This window comes from Patagioenas fasciata, chromosome 7, assembly GCF_037038585.1.
Source record: "Patagioenas fasciata isolate bPatFas1 chromosome 7, bPatFas1.hap1, whole genome shotgun sequence".
In the NCBI taxonomy this organism is placed as follows: domain Eukaryota; kingdom Metazoa; phylum Chordata; class Aves; order Columbiformes; family Columbidae; genus Patagioenas; species Patagioenas fasciata.
Genome location: NC_092526.1, coordinates 34,195,698 through 34,212,330, shown reverse-complemented (window position 1 = coordinate 34,212,330; position 16,633 = coordinate 34,195,698). Strand labels below are relative to the sequence as shown.

The 16,633-nt window shown below is 44.5% G+C and overlaps 1 long non-coding RNA gene across 1 annotated transcript in view; it reads left to right on the top strand.

Moving 5' to 3' along the window:
- Positions 1 to 7,530: 7,530 nt before the first annotated feature.
- The window catches only part of LOC139828372 (uncharacterized), a 39,091-nt gene continuing 29,988 nt past the window's right edge, over positions 7,531 to 16,633 (top strand). The window contains exons 1-4 of the long non-coding RNA XR_011739889.1: positions 7,531 to 7,590; positions 9,431 to 9,650; positions 12,517 to 12,627; positions 13,209 to 13,342. This is a non-coding gene — a long non-coding RNA (uncharacterized lncRNA). The remainder of the gene's footprint in view (positions 7,591 to 9,430; positions 9,651 to 12,516; positions 12,628 to 13,208; positions 13,343 to 16,633) is intronic.

Below are 16,633 nucleotides of genomic sequence, written 5' to 3'. Positions count from 1 at the left end.
GTCATCTTATGCAATTTTAAATTCATTTGCAAGATGTTTTTGGCAAATATGTAATATTCTGAGGTTCAGAAAAATGGTTTTAATGATAAAGTATTACTGTTGCCTGCTCTCCTGTCCCAGTGTTTTACTGTTCCTTCACAAGGTGGGCTGCTTCTTAGCGGTGATTAGAAACTGGCTGGAAATGGGAAAGGAGAACTCTGATCTATGAAAAGGAGAAATCAAATGAAAAATGTGAGTAGTTCATGCAGGCGTGGGCTTCTGCATCTTAAGCTAATGGTTCTGCAAGACCCTGCTGTGTTTCTGATGTGACACATCTATTTTTACGTAACATGAAACTGATGTCCACACTGCACTGTAAAATATCTAGATTAGCCAAGTAACTTCTGATTAACTTAAAGGATGAAACATAATCAAACAAATCCAATTCTGTGCATAAAGTCCTTTGTAGTCAAGATTTTCCTGAATTATTTTAAGGGCAAGTGTTGGAAAGGGTTGGAAAATGGACATATCATTTAAGACCCACAGGCAATTTTTAACAGTCAACAGTTGGTTGTGCAGAGGACAAGCTTCTCTGTGCCCACCCCAAATCCTTCCTCTAGAAGGATCATTGAAGTTACAAACACCAGAACAACTGACTCTTTCAACTACCTTCTCTAAATAGGCTGGACTCTCAGCAGTCCTTGGCTTTGAGATACCCAAGGATGAGAAGCATTTTCAACAGACTTCAAAGTATTCATAGCTGCCAAAGGCCTTAGGTCTCTAATTCACCTTTTTAGGCAGTGGGAAAGATCAAGATAACCTTTCCGCGTACTACAGCAGTATCTCTCTATCAGCATAGTGACACGTAAATTCAGTTTTATCTAACAAAAGTCTTGGTGCTGTTTTTCCTTTCTTTGCATTTCTGGAAAGATAAAAAAAACTTGAAGGGAGGGACAGTATTCATTTTTCACCTCCGGGGAACAGTTTTCTCTGTAATCAATAGTTTGGCTCTTGCCTTTCCATGGCTCTTCATTGTACAAATTACCTTTCATGGGCACATTGGGGTGGCTACCTATGGACCTGTCCTTAGAGACGCTCAGTGGAAATGTTTGACAAGCAAATGAGAGGATTCTTCCTGTTTCTTCTATAGACTTTGCTTGGATTGTTTTGTTTTGAACAACAAATGGACTGGAGGGGAAGGTGATGCTCCAGTTTGTGGAGCCTTCTGTACTGTCAGCACCTCCCCCTGTAACATCTTTGATAAATGAACCTTGGTGCCAGTTGCCTATCGTCCAGCCAGGACCACTGACCTGACCACACTCTCCCTTTTAGGAATGAGGACAAAAGCAAGATTTAGCGCTTCCACCAGGCTCATAATTCTTCCCACATTTTACCCATAGCTGTTTAAATGTATGTGGGGCATGTTGTCGGTCATGAACCCTATGGGTTGGTCCTTGGCTGCAAAGCTCCCTAAAGGAGGAATTTTCCCACTGCTAATCTTTTTGGCAAGGAGTGTAGCCTCACTCAATTCAATTGTTATTTTTATCCATCGCTGAATGCTCTGCAGCTCAAGCTGGGTGGTCTTTAAGACATCATACACAATTAACGTGGGCTGAGTCTGGGAGCAGAGAGGTATTATCAGGGAGGAACACACGGGTGTGGGACCATCTGAATTCCTCTGATACTGCTGGGACAGTGGTGATGGCTGATGCTGAGCTAAAGCCACTCCTCACATGGTTCAATAGAGGGGCTGGCTTGTCCAGAGGTCCATATCTGTTTGCTGTCCCTCTCCTTGAGGAAGAACTATGTGAGGCTGACAGGATTGCATCAGGTCAACAGATCTTGTTGGACTGATCTTGTTAGAAATGAGTCAGATGTCTTTGTCCTTAAAGCCCATTGGAAGAGTGCTGACTAAGCCCCTCTGCCATGGGCAGAGCTAACCGGAGAGGACTTCTGAACCTGAGGCAAACCGAGGTGGGAGCTGAAGGGACTGACTTCAGAGCATGGTCTCTGGTGCAAGTAACACCATGTCTTGCTGAGAGCCCACCACAGCTAGTGCTTCCTTTCTGGACAAAGCTAGTGGGGAGATCTTCTGGCCCTCAAGGATGACTCTTTTGCCTGCAGTGGGGTTGTGTATGGCCAGGAGAGTAGTGATGCCCATGGGCTGATGACGTGTGGGATGGGTCAGCAGCCATGGCATTGCCAGAGGGGATTTGGGAGCCTTCTGTAACAGTAAATCTAGAGCTATCATCAGTGGGACACATTTCAAGGACTTCCATTTCCCCAGGTATTTCTTTAAAAGAGAATTGAGAGGGAGATGGGGTGGAAATTATCTTCAGGAAGGGACTGCTATTTTTCCAGCTTTTTTTTTCCCGCTTGTGAAAGCATTTTACAAACAACTGATTAAGTTTTGTATCATCCCATGGCATCTGTAAATGGTAATAGATCATTGTATTATTTCCCTCTTCATTTCTTCAGTCTGGATACCTCAGCTAGTCATTGGTAAATCAGGAGGTGCAGAGGGTTAATGAAACATGTAATTGAAAACGAAGGGAAAAATAAAATCTCCGTATGCGTGAAAAGTTACAGAAATCCCTGTACACTGGAAAATAGATTGGTGACAGGTTGGAAAAATCACTCCAGGCGTTTGGTGGTATCTCGTGAGTGGATGCAGCAGGTCTCACCAGCTTGACCTGAGAGCTGTAGGCAGCAGTGGCCTGTCCACAGGTGGTATGATCTTGGGGTGTTGCCTTGTCTGAGGTGGGACAGTCCACTCCGCTGATGTGCTGGAGATCAACTTGACTAACACATCCCATCTTGGAATGAAGCCCAATTGGATGTGACATCAGCATTTAAGCTGGGCTCATTAGACCCTGCTTGATCTTGGATTTGGCTCTTAATTTCTTTCACACGCTCTTCTCTTGGGAAGCTCCGTTACCTTTTAAAGAAAAACAGCAGTTTGTCAAGGGGTTGGCTGGCACACATCCAGGGGATGACCTTCCGTGTGCTGCATGCTACTGTGCAACTGCCAAAATAGTGCTGGCTTCCTCTGCCCTCCTTCAGGGACGGCGAGGGCCTGTGGATGTGTCCCATCTCTGGGTGCTCTCCCTGTCTATTACACACTGCTAAGAATGTTCAACAGCTGCCATCATTTTGGGACAGAGCTCTGCAGGTTGGATGTTTGCCCGTTGTTGGATGGAGACCACCAGCTCATTTGCTCTGGAGCAATAAGCTGCGAGAGGCTTACAGTCATCCAAGGCAGTATTTATCTTTGGAGGGATCCAATTTGCTCTTTTTTCCACTTTCTCTGCAACCTCTGCCTTTTTGGTTGAAACCACCGTACTGCAGGAAAGACCGAACGCTGCAGTGTGAGCAGGCATGCAAATATTTGGATCACTGCAAGGCAAGAGGCTTAGAGGGATGAAGTGACCCCAGCAAAGACATGGCAATTCAGCTCATTTTTATACAGTTGGATTTTTTTTTCAGTTTCTCTTGCAGAAAAAAAGTATTATTCTAAAGAATACTCTTTCCTTACTTTTCTTCCACCTCTCGTATAATGTTCCATCTTCTCACCAAAGAAAGAGGAAGGGAGATTTGTGAGGAAAGCAAAATCATTTTGCTTCTGGTTTCATTTCATTCTTTAAAAACCAGTTTGTTTTCTTAGTGGAAAAATAATATGGAAGAGGAAAATATTATTCTCTCAGCTATAGGGATACTGCATGGCAAAACACTTTTGACAGAGCAGCTGCCAGAGACTGAAGGGTTGCCAAACCCATCCTTTTAGTGAAACTGAACTTCCTGCCACATCCCCTCCCTGAACATCCCCGTGTGTCAGGAGCTGCCAGAACTGCATGGAGACTCCTCCACAGGCAGAGGAAGACAGGGTTAAACAGATTAGGGCTGTTTAATTTAGTGAGGAGCAGAGCAAAGGATACCTTGCTGGGGTTTATGAAATAGTGAGTGACGCAGAGAAGGTATTTACCAGCTCATATATTTTAACAGGGTGCTTGATGCTGCTCGAAGGGAGGGGTGGAATATTAAATAATATTTATATTCATATATAATAATGTATAATACTACATTTAAGGGGGGAGGAAAGATGATTTGCAAGTCTATGTCAGTACTACAGCTGTTCTTGAGTGATGATCTTAGGGTGGATGGTGCCCAGACCTTGGTAGCAGCACTTTTCTGTGGTCCTCAAGGGTTTTCAGGATGGGTTTCTGCCTTCTCCAGGAGACAGCCAAAGTTGTTTCTGATAGATAAGGAAATTCAGCCTCTACTTGGCAAGACTTTTAGGATTTATACCTATCCTAAGGCTGAACTTTTAGAAGATGGCTAAGAATGTTTTGCATGCAGCTCTAGGATGGAGCTGAGACACCCGTGGGTTACTCTCGGAGGGTTGTAAGGGAGAGGGGCTTCCCAGCCTGGGTCACCCAGCTTCCAATGCAGGACCTGGCGTGTGGTGCCTTCCTCTGCTAATGATGCTGCTTTGACCCCTTCCCATTTCCCTGCTGACACTGGAGACCCTCTGCCGTGCTCCCAGCTTTGTTTTGATCTTCAGTAATGACAAAAGAAAACAAACTGATGCTTTGTGTTTACCCTGGTCTGAAGATGCTCATTAGATTGGGGATGAGAGATGGGTTTTCTCCAGCCTGTCTGAAACGCCCACGTGCCAAAGCTCACAGAAGACTTTGCTGGTGGTGCTGTAAGATTTGTATCTACTGAGTGGTCCCTGGGAAGGGGTATTAAAAATTAATAACAAGGAGCTTCTGAAAAGGGTTGTTTGGGTGGTGGGTTGCAGCAGCAGGACTGGGAGAAGAGCAGAGGAAGGAGGGATGGGATGGGATGGAGGGAGTGGAAGCTGCTCAGGGAGGACAAACTGCTATGCCATCGCTGCCTGTCACAGCACCATGCTGGCATCAGTGCGTTTTCACCTCTGGGAAATCCCAATCTCTGCCAAATCAGGTGTTTTATAGATTACTGAGGCTTAGTGCAAAGCTGTGTAAAACCAGGGTGGGATTAGAGAGCTGGGGCTGCTCTCCAGAAGGGTGCAAGTGGTCACGCTTAGAGCCCAAAGACCACAGGGGAGGGTCTTGCTGGTGCAGCCCTTGGGCAAGAAAATGAGCTGTAGGGGGAAAATTTACCCTGTCAGGTGGGGCTTCAAGAGCAATTGCTCACTTCTACCTTGCTGTTTCAAGAACCCCTCTCAATTCAGTCATTTTCAGGCCAGGGCAAATATTAAAAAAAAAAAAAAGGGGGGATGGGGGGGAAGATTTAATGGCTTCTTTGCGGTTCCTGATATGAAATCTCTCCTTCATGCCCTTTCCTTTCCCAGCATGGCTGGCACCTGCTGGCATGGCAAGAAAAGGATCTCTTTGTGATCACTGTGCTGTTGTCATTCCCCCAAATACAAGTGACAACAGAGCATCCCACTGGAACCTTGAAAGATGCAGGAACCCTTTGCAGACTGGAGCCAGCTGGGAATGCCTTAATACAATGATAAACACAACTGAGATTGTTCCTTTTGCAGGGAAGCACTAAAGAACTGTTTCCAAAGCCGTAGTGGATGGGATTGCCCGTGAGTTTTAGATAAGCCATGAGATGGGGCATCCCTCTTCCACACGACTGGGGAGCTCAGGCTGCGTGCCTCTCTTTACAAAGGGCAAAGCGGCAGCAACATCAAAGGTTTTGGGTGTGTATTTTCAAGCGTAGGACAGCTGCAAAAGCTTAAGCCGGGAAAGTTGATCAGAAAGTTGGGGAGCTGCTCTCTCCTGTTCTGCTGCCCAGCTGGGAGCTCGCTGAGCTATATCTGCCTTCTCAGCAGCTTGCAATGGAAGCAATACCTTGCTTTTAAAGGGAGTAGTGGTTTGTGTCATAGAAATTCATTACCCTATGCGTGGAAAAGTGATTGTGTTGCCAGAAATTTTAGATGTGCTGTAGTGATTTTTCACCGGTATTGTGCCTATCCTCCATAAGAGAGGTTTTGGTCCTTGGGGGTAAAGGCATCCCCTTTGCCAGCTGCACGTCAGGAATTAACTCCTGCGCTGTGATCGTGCGTATATGTAAGGCTGGATGTAAACAGGGCCATGATATACAAATTATTACTGCCTGGAGGGAAAGGTCTGAAGGTAAACGCTATGCATGGTCCCGTCGGGTCATTATTCTGAGTTCTGATCCCCTGTTAAAATCTGAATAGGTGCTGTGTATGAGCTTTGTTGTGTTTCCAGTCCCTGTTGCTCCTGGTTCTCCCACATGCATCCAGCCTCGCACGTGTCGCCCTTGGCTTTGTATTGTCGGACAAGACTGATCTGATTATCTCCATAAGGAAGATTCATTCTTTCTCCAGCTCAGTGCTGACAACTCGCCTTCACTTTCTGCACAGGGCTTGTCCTGCCTTGCTGCAGTTTCAGCCTTGAAAACTGGGCCGGGTTTGCCTCTTCTGTACTCAGAAGGAGGAAGGATTTGGGTGACCATCTCTGAGCAGATTTTGTGGGCCTATGGAGGTGATGGCTGCAAATAATTACGGGTGGGTGATGGAGTACTGAGAGATCCTGTTTGCAGAAACACATAACTGCCTTGCTTTTTCGCCACATTGCTACAAAAGAAAAATCACGTATATGTGTAAACTGCAGGGAATTGGCAGCGTTAAGACCATCCAGGTCGAGTTAAACTGAGCATGGTATGGCCTGTCATGTAATATCTTCTTACAAAAGCCAAACATCAATCATTTTCATGCAAATATTTTAACCACCTGGTCCTGTCGTTCCCATACTTCAGTTAATCTAATACTAGAAGTAAATAATTCAGCTGTGTGTTTCATCTCCATCTGTCTGAAAGGTCTGCTCTTTCCCTCTCCCCCACTGAGTTTTTTCAGGAGCAGAGGTAAAACAACAGGTTTGTCTGTGCTGACTGACCAATGATTGATTGGTCATAGCACCACAGATTCTGTGTTCAGGCACATCATGTTTCACTGTGATTTATCTTTTTCTTACTTTATTACCTAAAAAGGCTCACCTTTGCTCAGAGGATGCTTGGCTTGCTTGCTTTTCAGGTTAGAAAAACCAAAGGTCACACATTGCAGTGACAAATGTGCTTTTCTCTAGGTCAGTTGTTCACCAAAAAGCACCAGGTATAAGCTTCTATATACGCAAGAAAAAAAAATCTCCCCTCTGGTCATAAACACACGGAGCCAAGTTTAGTTCTTTCAACAATGCCCAGGACCTACTCTAGATCATAAGGCAGAAGGGAGCTTTTGGTGGCTCCATCATCAGTATCCACCCATCTTTGACTTTAAAATATTGGATTGAAAATGTATGCACGTTCTTCTAGTGATTCGTGTTTTGTTTAAAAGTGAGGAGCAAAGTGACGTTTGTTATGGTAAAAATTTCTTCTTTTTTCTTGTTGTTGTTGTTGTTGTAAAGAAATGTAACTGAGCCTTGAAACCTCAAAAAATTGTGGGATTGTTTTTGGCAGGAAATGAAAAAAAAATCCTTTTTCTTGATATTCTTCTTTTTTTTATTTTTTCCCAAAGACGATGTAATTTCCTGACTGTCCCTAATCTGAGCTGTATGATCAAAAGGAAAGGAAGACAAACTGGGATAGCTCCTTCCTGTAAGGAAATGATTTCCAGTCTTTATTTGAATGTACTATAGCTTTGTATGCCTTATCCTTCAGATACAGCCAGAAGTATTATTTGGCAAAGGTCCTTGTTGCAGAGATAGAGGATGAGGATGGGGGAAAGAGAGGTAATAGAATTATACAGAGACATCCCTTAAGGGAATGTAAGACCCAAAGTTGGAGAGAAGGCTCTGAAGTAAGTTTTCCTTTGTTTTAACGCACATTCATGTAATCAAAATAGCGCTTCAGGTTTACTTTTTAAGATCATAGCCTGACTTGTGTATTTGGGAGTATGGTATTCAGAGAAATTGCTCTCATTATCTGATTAATATGGTTGAATCTTCCCTTCCAGGCAAAATTATGGGAGTAATTAAAACTTGCTCGGTTTGCAAATGGGAAACGTTTTGCAGAACAAATGAGAATATTAACAGCAGTTACTGGAAGGAAAGCCGAGCAAACGAAGGAAACGCTTGTCTCCAAAACCATCTTTCCAATAGGATGCAGAGCTCTGCGCTTGATCTAGCCTCCAAGAAAGCCATGGAAAGCTGCTGTGGTGTAGTTTGGTTGGGAATTACGTTTCAGAAAGGCTCGTAGCTTCATTGAAAAATGGTCCTAGACTTGACACTGACAGATTTTGCTAGCAGTACTCATGCTTCTTGGCTCAAACCAGGATTTAGAGCCATTTTGCAAGCAGGAAAATATTGGAAGATATGTCACTTGCAGGAGTTTTTCAGCCACATCTGAAACAGTATTATGAAACTGATCTGATTTGGGTTCCCACATCAAAATGAGAGTCAACTGATCGAGATTTGGGCTGTCTCATCCAAACCGCAGTTCAGTTTTAAGAGGGTTGGATTTGCAGTTCTAGTTTCCATCCATTTATAATGGGAAAATTACTTTTATTTTGGATGATCCCCAGGAACTTCTCTATCTTGCAAACTGCTGATTTCCAGATTTGTGCATAGCGTAGTGCGGGGGGGAAGAATCTGAGATCTCTTCAACTCCTATTTACATTCTGCCTTCAGCTGAGTCAAATTGACTCCTAGAGAAAAGTGGAAAAGGTTGCATGTGTTCTTTGAAAATGCCAAAAAAATTGCACATGAACAAAGCCCATCTGATAAGAACTCCCAAAGAAGCCCTCCACTCCCAGTCAGTGTCTACTCCGTGCTGCAAGCACACCCATCCTAGGGTGTAAGGACCATTTATTCAAACCTTGGTTCCCGTTATCATTTTCAGCCACAGAAATTTCCCCCTGTTGCAAGTGCTATGGCCAGATCTAAAGAAAAGAAAATGTAATAATTAAGTAACTTCTTAACAACATGGGTTTTCTTTTTGTTATTTACTTGATGTCCTGTAGTATAAAAAAGAGCAAACACTCAGGAAATGTTTGCTTTAATGCCCTTGTGGAACCATGTTCCTGTCCCTGGAAAATGCCAGCAGCATTTAATACACATTGCTCGCTTACAAGTGGCTTATTTAAACAGCATGTTCAGTATCAGTAGATGCTGCAGCAATATGGTATTTCAGATGAGTCTGATTTGACTTGTAAAACTTCAAGAAAAAAGTTGAAAACCCTTCTGGGGTTTGCTAGGGGGAAAATGTAAGCTTTGAGCATGTGTTGGGATTTTTTAATTTGTGTATACAACAAATATTTTCTAATGCAAATATTTGAGACTCATTGGTATTTATCACTGCCCTATTGGAAGATTATTTTCAGGTCCTTTAAAAAAGCAGGGGGAAAAAAAAAAGTTTCTGGTTTAAATTGGGGCTTCAAAGTAGCAGCTTTTCACAGGAAGATGTCACAGTTTTTATTTTTTTTTTTTTTTTTGTGCAGAAAAAACCGGGCCAGTTATTAGCCCTTTTGCTCCAATACAGCACAAAGAGGTTCTGTGAGCAGGGTTCTCCCGAAAAAGCAGGTGATGGGTAAGCCTGCATCCTCACTGATGTGAATTCCTAACCCAGTTTCCATAGCAGACTAGCTCAGGAGTGTGAAAGAGCTGCTGGAGATGGAGAAAATGCCTTGCGAGCAGGCTGGCCCTTCGGTGCATGTGAAGGTAAGGCAAGCGTTGCCATGTTGGAGCAAGTCGCTGGGCACAGCACAAACCAGCCCACTCAAACCCGGTCCTCCTGGGATCTTGCCCTAAGATGTTGCCACACAGTCGAAGGATGGGTTGTTGAATAAAAATCCCAGCTAATGTAATAGATGGAGGGGAAAGTCTTGTCATCACTGGCTATGGAAGGAAGTGGGTGGTGTTTTGTAATATTTTCCACCAATTCCGCTATTTTTGTTTATTTTTTCCACTGTTTTCCAACTGCCGGACCCCTTCTACTCTCTGCCTATTCTCTTTCCCATGTGAGAGTCTCTGTTTGTTTGTCCCCTGGGCTTACAAGGCCTTCCACCCATCCCATTTGGGTTTGGAAGATAGGAGCTTGGTGAGATCCCTGCCCTTGCAAAGGGTAGTAGCTGGGCTATGCCATCCCTATCCCACCGAAAAATATTTCCCAGAGTAGCAAGAACCCACAATATTCTGTTGCACTCCAGTGGGGAAACAGGAGCTCGTGCTGATGCTTTTAGCTGTCCCCAAAGACTGGGATGAGGAATCATGGCATCCACAGGAGCTGTTCCCTCCACGGAGATGGTTGAGATCCTCTTCCATGCCATGGCACCTGGAGAACTGGGGGATGAGATGAAATGTTTTTGATAGTGCGAGCGTAAATAGCTCCTGAGTCAGCTTCCCTGGGGGCTGGAGGCTGCTCTGTCACTTGGGATTGCTTGGCTTGGTGCTTGATGTGTTCTTCCAAGTGTAATTGCCAGCTCAGGGCTGGTTTATTGGGCTTTGCTGTGTGTGTTTGTATGGCACGGAGGATTAATTCTCTCTGCTGCAGGGGTCACTGGATGGGGCCATGCAGAAGGTCTGCTGAGGACAGGGGTTCAGAAAGATGGAGGGACATCAGGCATCCATCTCCAACATGAAGGCAAAAAGGGAAATAAGTGCTTTATCCCACTCTCCCCTGGACTGCCACAAAAGTTCCAATTTACAGAGATATGTGGATCCCTTTTGGCCTTTCAGTGGACAAATCTACAGTCTTGCCAATGCAAAATACTCCTTTAAGTGCCCTTTTCATGCTCCAGTTTATTCAAGTGTATTACAGTCTCAGCAGCAATTTCTCCTCTGACAAGGTTTTAATTTTAGGAGGCTGTTTGCCACAATTCAGTAAAGCACCAGGTCATCAGCAGTGCTTGCACATTCATGGCTTGCTCTCTTCTTAATATCGATCGAGCATGAGTTCCTTGGGACACAAATGTTTGGAACAAGGAGACAAGTTGGTTTTGTTGCTGTTTATTTTGTTTGCCGTTCAAATTAATAATAGGTTAAAGATGTCCTGCTGATTAGCCAAAACATCCCAGCAGTGTTATTTGTTCTGTCACAGTTGAGATCAGAGTCCTGGGGTGCTCAGGAAAGAAGATACCAACTCTGCCATGGAGATGGAGAAAGGCGGTCTTAAGAAAAGGGGTGCCAGCGTTGAAGTAGCCTTAAAAAATGGACTTGCAGCTGGTGGTGTGGATTTCCCCAGCTGATGAGAGCAAGATGGCTGAAAAGCAAACATGCAGAAAGTTCTAAGTGAATTGGAGGTCTTGAGTTAAAGGAGGAGGTGCATATATGTTGATGCTGTTTTTGAAACTAAGTGGAAGCATCTCCAGGCATCCCCTTTCCACAGGAGTGAAGCAGCGTGGACTTCCCTGGCCAAAATGTGGCACCAGCTCTGCTTTTTTGGGTGTCAGGGCACGGGCTGGTGCATCTGGCTGGATGGCCAAGAGTTTATCTCACCCATCCCCAGGACCTGTGCTCTGCAGAGGAATGTGGGTTAGGAAGTTCACATTAACCTATCCAACACTTCACATCAGTCCTTCTGCTTTCTGTCCCGGGTTCTTCCCTGCCAAACTCAAGGGTGTTCATGGATCCTCTCTGCTCCTCAGCCTCTCGCCAGCGTGATGGGAATAGTATCCTTGCTTCGCAATAAATCAGTGCTTAGCAGTGGTCCACATCTGGCCAAGAAAAGAAAATATTGAAAGGTTTTTCTTGCTCAATATCTATCTGTATAAATATGTACGCATATATATAAAATGGATGTGTGTATATGGAATATATTTATAAAAGAAGATTGTCTAGAACAACAGCATGCAGTTTTTCCCTGTCAGCAGGCTTTCCACAAGGCTGGGCTAACACATGGGGACCAGATGTAACCATCCAAAAAGATCTGTTCATTTCTATACCCTCTCTTTTTTTTTTTTTCTCCATTCTGCTGAAGTACAGCATGAGACATATGGGCCAACCATCCGTCTGAGGCGAAGTGGAAACCAAGAGTGATAGCTTACAACGCCATAAATAGCTAAATAGTCATTTTCAATAGTAAATAGGGATATGTGAATTAAGAACGAACTCTCCGAGCAGTTTGTAGACATTCCGGTTTCATATTTTAATATCTTCATGTGGCTTTTTTTCCCCTTTTTCTTCGCTTCTCTTGGTGGGAGGTGACACATTGAACAATGCTTCCCATGAGTGAGAGGCCCACTCTGGTTATCTAAAGTAGAATGAAAAGGAAAAAATAAAAAAGGGGCTAGGACTCTTCAAAAGGAGCCTAGCAGAACTAGAGACCTCAGGCGTCTTGGGAGCCGTATAGTCAGTTCTTTGAGAGGACCCTGAAAAATCCCATCCACACAATATTGGCAGTTGATGCAAGGACTGGGGGACACGTTGCCAGCTTAGAGCCTTTGTGTGAACTTTCAAAGCTTTCATGAGCTGTCTCAGCCAGCCACCCTTCTTCTTGACAGCAACGAAAGCTCTCCAGAAAGTCAAATTCCCGTCGCGTGGAATGAAATTTTCTGACATTTTTCTCTTTGCTTTTGTTCCCATTCAGGAAGAAAAGTAAAAGTTTTTTCACTGAGTGGAATTTCTTGTAAAGTGTGGAGTCGGAAACGTGGGAGCGACCTGGTTGAAGCAGACCATTTAGTTTCAGTCTAAACACCAGGTAAAGTGATATCAAACACATGTGTCAGAATGAAAGGGAAGAGTAGAATAACCAACATTATAAAGCTGAGATGAAGCTTTTGGTTTCAAACTTAAATGTTTCTAAGGTTTTGTTGTCTAACTCCTTCGAAGTCAAAATTTTCCTATGAGTCAAATTATTTTGGATGGATCAGAATTTACTGTTGAAAAACTGCTCTGGGAATTTTAGCAGTTTGTTCCAAACACAGCTTATTGTTGCGTCTGTGCTCATCTTTGTAGCACAGAGTTGATAACCATACACAGAACTTGGGATCCAGTTTTGAGCAAGATTTTTTACTAGAGACCTCCTGAGGTCCCTTCTTACCTCAGTAATGCTTGCAGTCTTTGCCATTAAAAATAGTAACTTTGCTACAAGATAATGGGGGCAGGAATGTGCTTCTAAATGCCATGCCTGGAGGGGAAAAAACGAGAAGAGTAGGTGTACCTTTCCAGGTTTCCTGACTGCAGGGACCATCTTTTAATGGGAAAGGCACAGGAAAGTTGACTAGTTAAACAATAGGCAAGTGTCTTTAATTTTCCCACTTTGCTTTAAACGGAGGAAAGAAAACAACAAGCAGAAATACCAAATCACATGGCAGGAGCCATTGCATGAAGCAAGAGGGAGGAGTGGTCCTAGTTGCTGAGGCTCAGCACCCCACGGCAGAGGGAACACTCGGCAGATCGAGAGGTTTAGTAAGGTAAGAAAGCATTTTGAATACCCAGTAGTGACTTTCTCTGCAAGTCTAGGAGCTGTGTAAGGTCACCTGGTAATTCTTGCTGGTGCTGGTAGCTGTGCTGGTCTCCTTTGGACTTGGTCTGTTCAGGAAATTGGAGCCTACAGCCACCCCTGACTTTGAAAGGACAGCAGTGTAGCCGAGACGATGTGACTCGTTCAGCCACAGCACCTGAACACCTGGTGTGTTTTGTCTAAGCAGTTTTGGCATGATACTAAAGTGGTGCAAGGTTGACAACACGAGTCCTGCCATGGAGAGCCATCTCCAAGTCCCACAATGTGCTAGATAAATAGGTTGGATGTTTGGTATCGTAATTCCGACAGTGCTCGGTATTGGCTCAGCTCCGCTTTATTCAAAGTCAGCGGGAAGCCCTGACGGCCAGCCAGAGCGGCTCTTAAAATCCCCTTCTCTCACTAATTACTTCTGGCTGCTGTGGAAGCCCCAAGGACTTCAAAGGGAAGACACTGGGTTTGCATGAGGCTGTCTCTCTGGATCTTCCATTCCAGTTTCTCAGCCCATGGTGGTCCATAAGGCTTCAGAAGGGGACCCACTAAACAACTGCCGAAAACATTAAATTATATTATGCGTTCCCACAAATGCACATTCCCACACAGACAAAGGCAGGGAAAATGGAGAGAAATCAAAGCGCTAAATGAACAATTGAAATGCAGCTTTTTTTCCCTCTTTTGGCTGTAAATGAAAAAGCATGTGCAGAAGATGGAGTTGCATTCTCCAAAAGGTGAAATGGTTTTTAAATAAAATGCACAGAAGCGCATACCCTGCCCTGCCTCCAGAGCACTATGGGATGCTGCAAAGGTGGTCCAGGGTTTTGGCCACCATCCTGTGGGGCAAGACCAGGCTTGAGCCCTAAATCTCACTGACCACTTGATGCTTTTAACATCTCATTCTGAACTAGCTACACATCTTCCCTCAGGCAAACACCCTTCTGGCTGGGTCTTGGAACCTTGTAGACTTCCTACCTCTCTGTTAATGCAAGACCAATGATAGACTGCCCTTTGGGGCAGTTTTCTGCAAGGCGGAGCAAGGAGAGTGGGGGGCTGTTTATCCGCAGAGCCTCCATCAGCCCTGCTGAGAGGGGAGCACCCCTGTTGCTGCAAGGAGGTTGCGAGCCCCACAAGGTTTTCCAGTCATGATGCTTGGCTTGGATTAACCCTGTTCAATGTGGAACTACTTCATAACAAGTTTTCTTAAAACAGAGAAGCCTTATAACTAGGCAGTGAGCTGATGGGTCAGCTCGAGACAAAGCAAACAAATAGCATCATCAGACAAATTTAAGTGATTTTGGTCAGACCTGGTAGAACTAGATTGGCTTCATTTGCTCTACTCTTGATTTTCACCTGTTTCAATAAGGGCAGAAACAGAGTTTTCCACTAAACCATTGAGAAAGTGGCGATTTCAAAACAGCCAGACATATCTGACTGTGCTCATTTGAATGGGCTTTTAGTAACCTTCAGAGACTGGCAATTTGGGTGGTAAACCCACTTTATGATCTGTTATTACCTGTGCTCTGCTCAGAGGCAGCAAAACTCATTATGGGCGTAAATGGCCAGAGCGCTCCCGTGTACCCGTGCAGGCAACATTAATGCTCTCCCTTTTCCGGCTTCTCAGCGATAAAAATGCATTACCGGTAAAAAACAAAAGCCGCAGATTTAGCTGCCAGTTTGCTTTAGGGTCAGGCTTCTGTGCTTGAGGTTTTATTTCATTGTTGACATCCCATGGATGACTGTAGAAAATACACTTATTCTTTAGGAAGTCAGGCAGTATGGTACACTTACTGTTTTTTATTTAACTGCACATTAAATGGTCCCCTTTGCCCCAAGTTTTATTAAGGAGAAATTAAAGAAAGACTCGTTAAACTGGAAACAAGGAAGAAAAACAGTCTGTCCTGCTGAGCCGAAGAGGCGGCCTCAGGATCAGCTGTATGACATTAGCCCCATTCTCTGGATCTGATATAATTATGGGCATTGCAGTCTGCAAAGGGCACAGGAAATGCAGGTTTTCCTCTTGTAGAAAACTGGGGAGAAACAGAGGCTGAAAGGGCCCTCAGAGTTTGTCAAAACTCACAGTGGGTGGATGTTGATGCAAGCTGATCACGTTGGATGATGGAGAACCCTCGATGGCACTGTGTAACCCCTCCCTGCTGTTCCAGCATTTGCCCTCAAATAGAAAATGTTACATATCTCTAGCAACCAAAGTCCACTGACTTCACAGCCAGCTCTCTCAGCTGTGAGCTATCACTCCTGAAGAGCTCATGAAAATGGTCCCGTAGAGGAGGCCTACAGAAACAATGCATCAGAGGGTTTTCAGTGGACTCAGAGGTCCATTGGTGTGTGGAACGATGTCCAGAGTTTTGGGGAGTGCTCACATTCCCCACCACCTTTGCTTCTCCCAGCTGTCCCAGTGCTTTGGCTCAACACCATGGTATAGCCAAAGGCCCAGGCATTGCATTTGGGCTTGAAGATGCCCATAACTCCCCATTGTCTCCAGATGCTTCAAAAACACATTACTGGTTTTTGGACCATGTTACTCCTGGGATTGAAGCCACGTGATCTAGGTGGTGCTCTAGGAAAGTGCAGAAATATGTTGCTCTTGGTGGTGTTTCTCCACACCCCACCTGTGCTGGAGTTTCTCAGCAGAAGAAAAAGGTGCTGATTAATTCGGTATTAACTAATACCGAGAGCACCATCTGGTGGGCTACGGGGCTGGATAACACAGGTGGTTGGAGCCAGGGATGGGCTTGGGGCCTGAAAGCAACCCACATAGTGTGTCTGGTCGAGGCTGTCCAGTGGTTGTGTTCCACCCGGTCTGGCTTCCCACAGCCATGAGCTGGCAGCTGCAAGAAGCACAAAATAATTCCTATGGCAGAGATCAACAAATAATGCTTCTTCCTGCCTTTGAGTGGGCAGACCTTGGTGTGCTTCTTGAGGTGTGGAGAAGTCCCCAGCTGGGATGACTGAGCTCCTACCATAAATATCCATCCTTTCTTTGAATATGGATAAAATCTTAAAATCAATTATACTTGGCAATAAGTTCCATGGGTCTGTGATTTTGTGTGTATATATGTGTGTGACTATATATATTTCTCTTCCATGTATATATAAATATATATCCATTTTAAGTTGGCTGATGTTCAATGCTACCATCTGTAGCCTTTCCCTGTGAGAGAGGAACTTAGCAGGGCCTGAGTTACTTACACCAGCCACGATATTGCTGATCCTCATGGTTTTGTCCAGA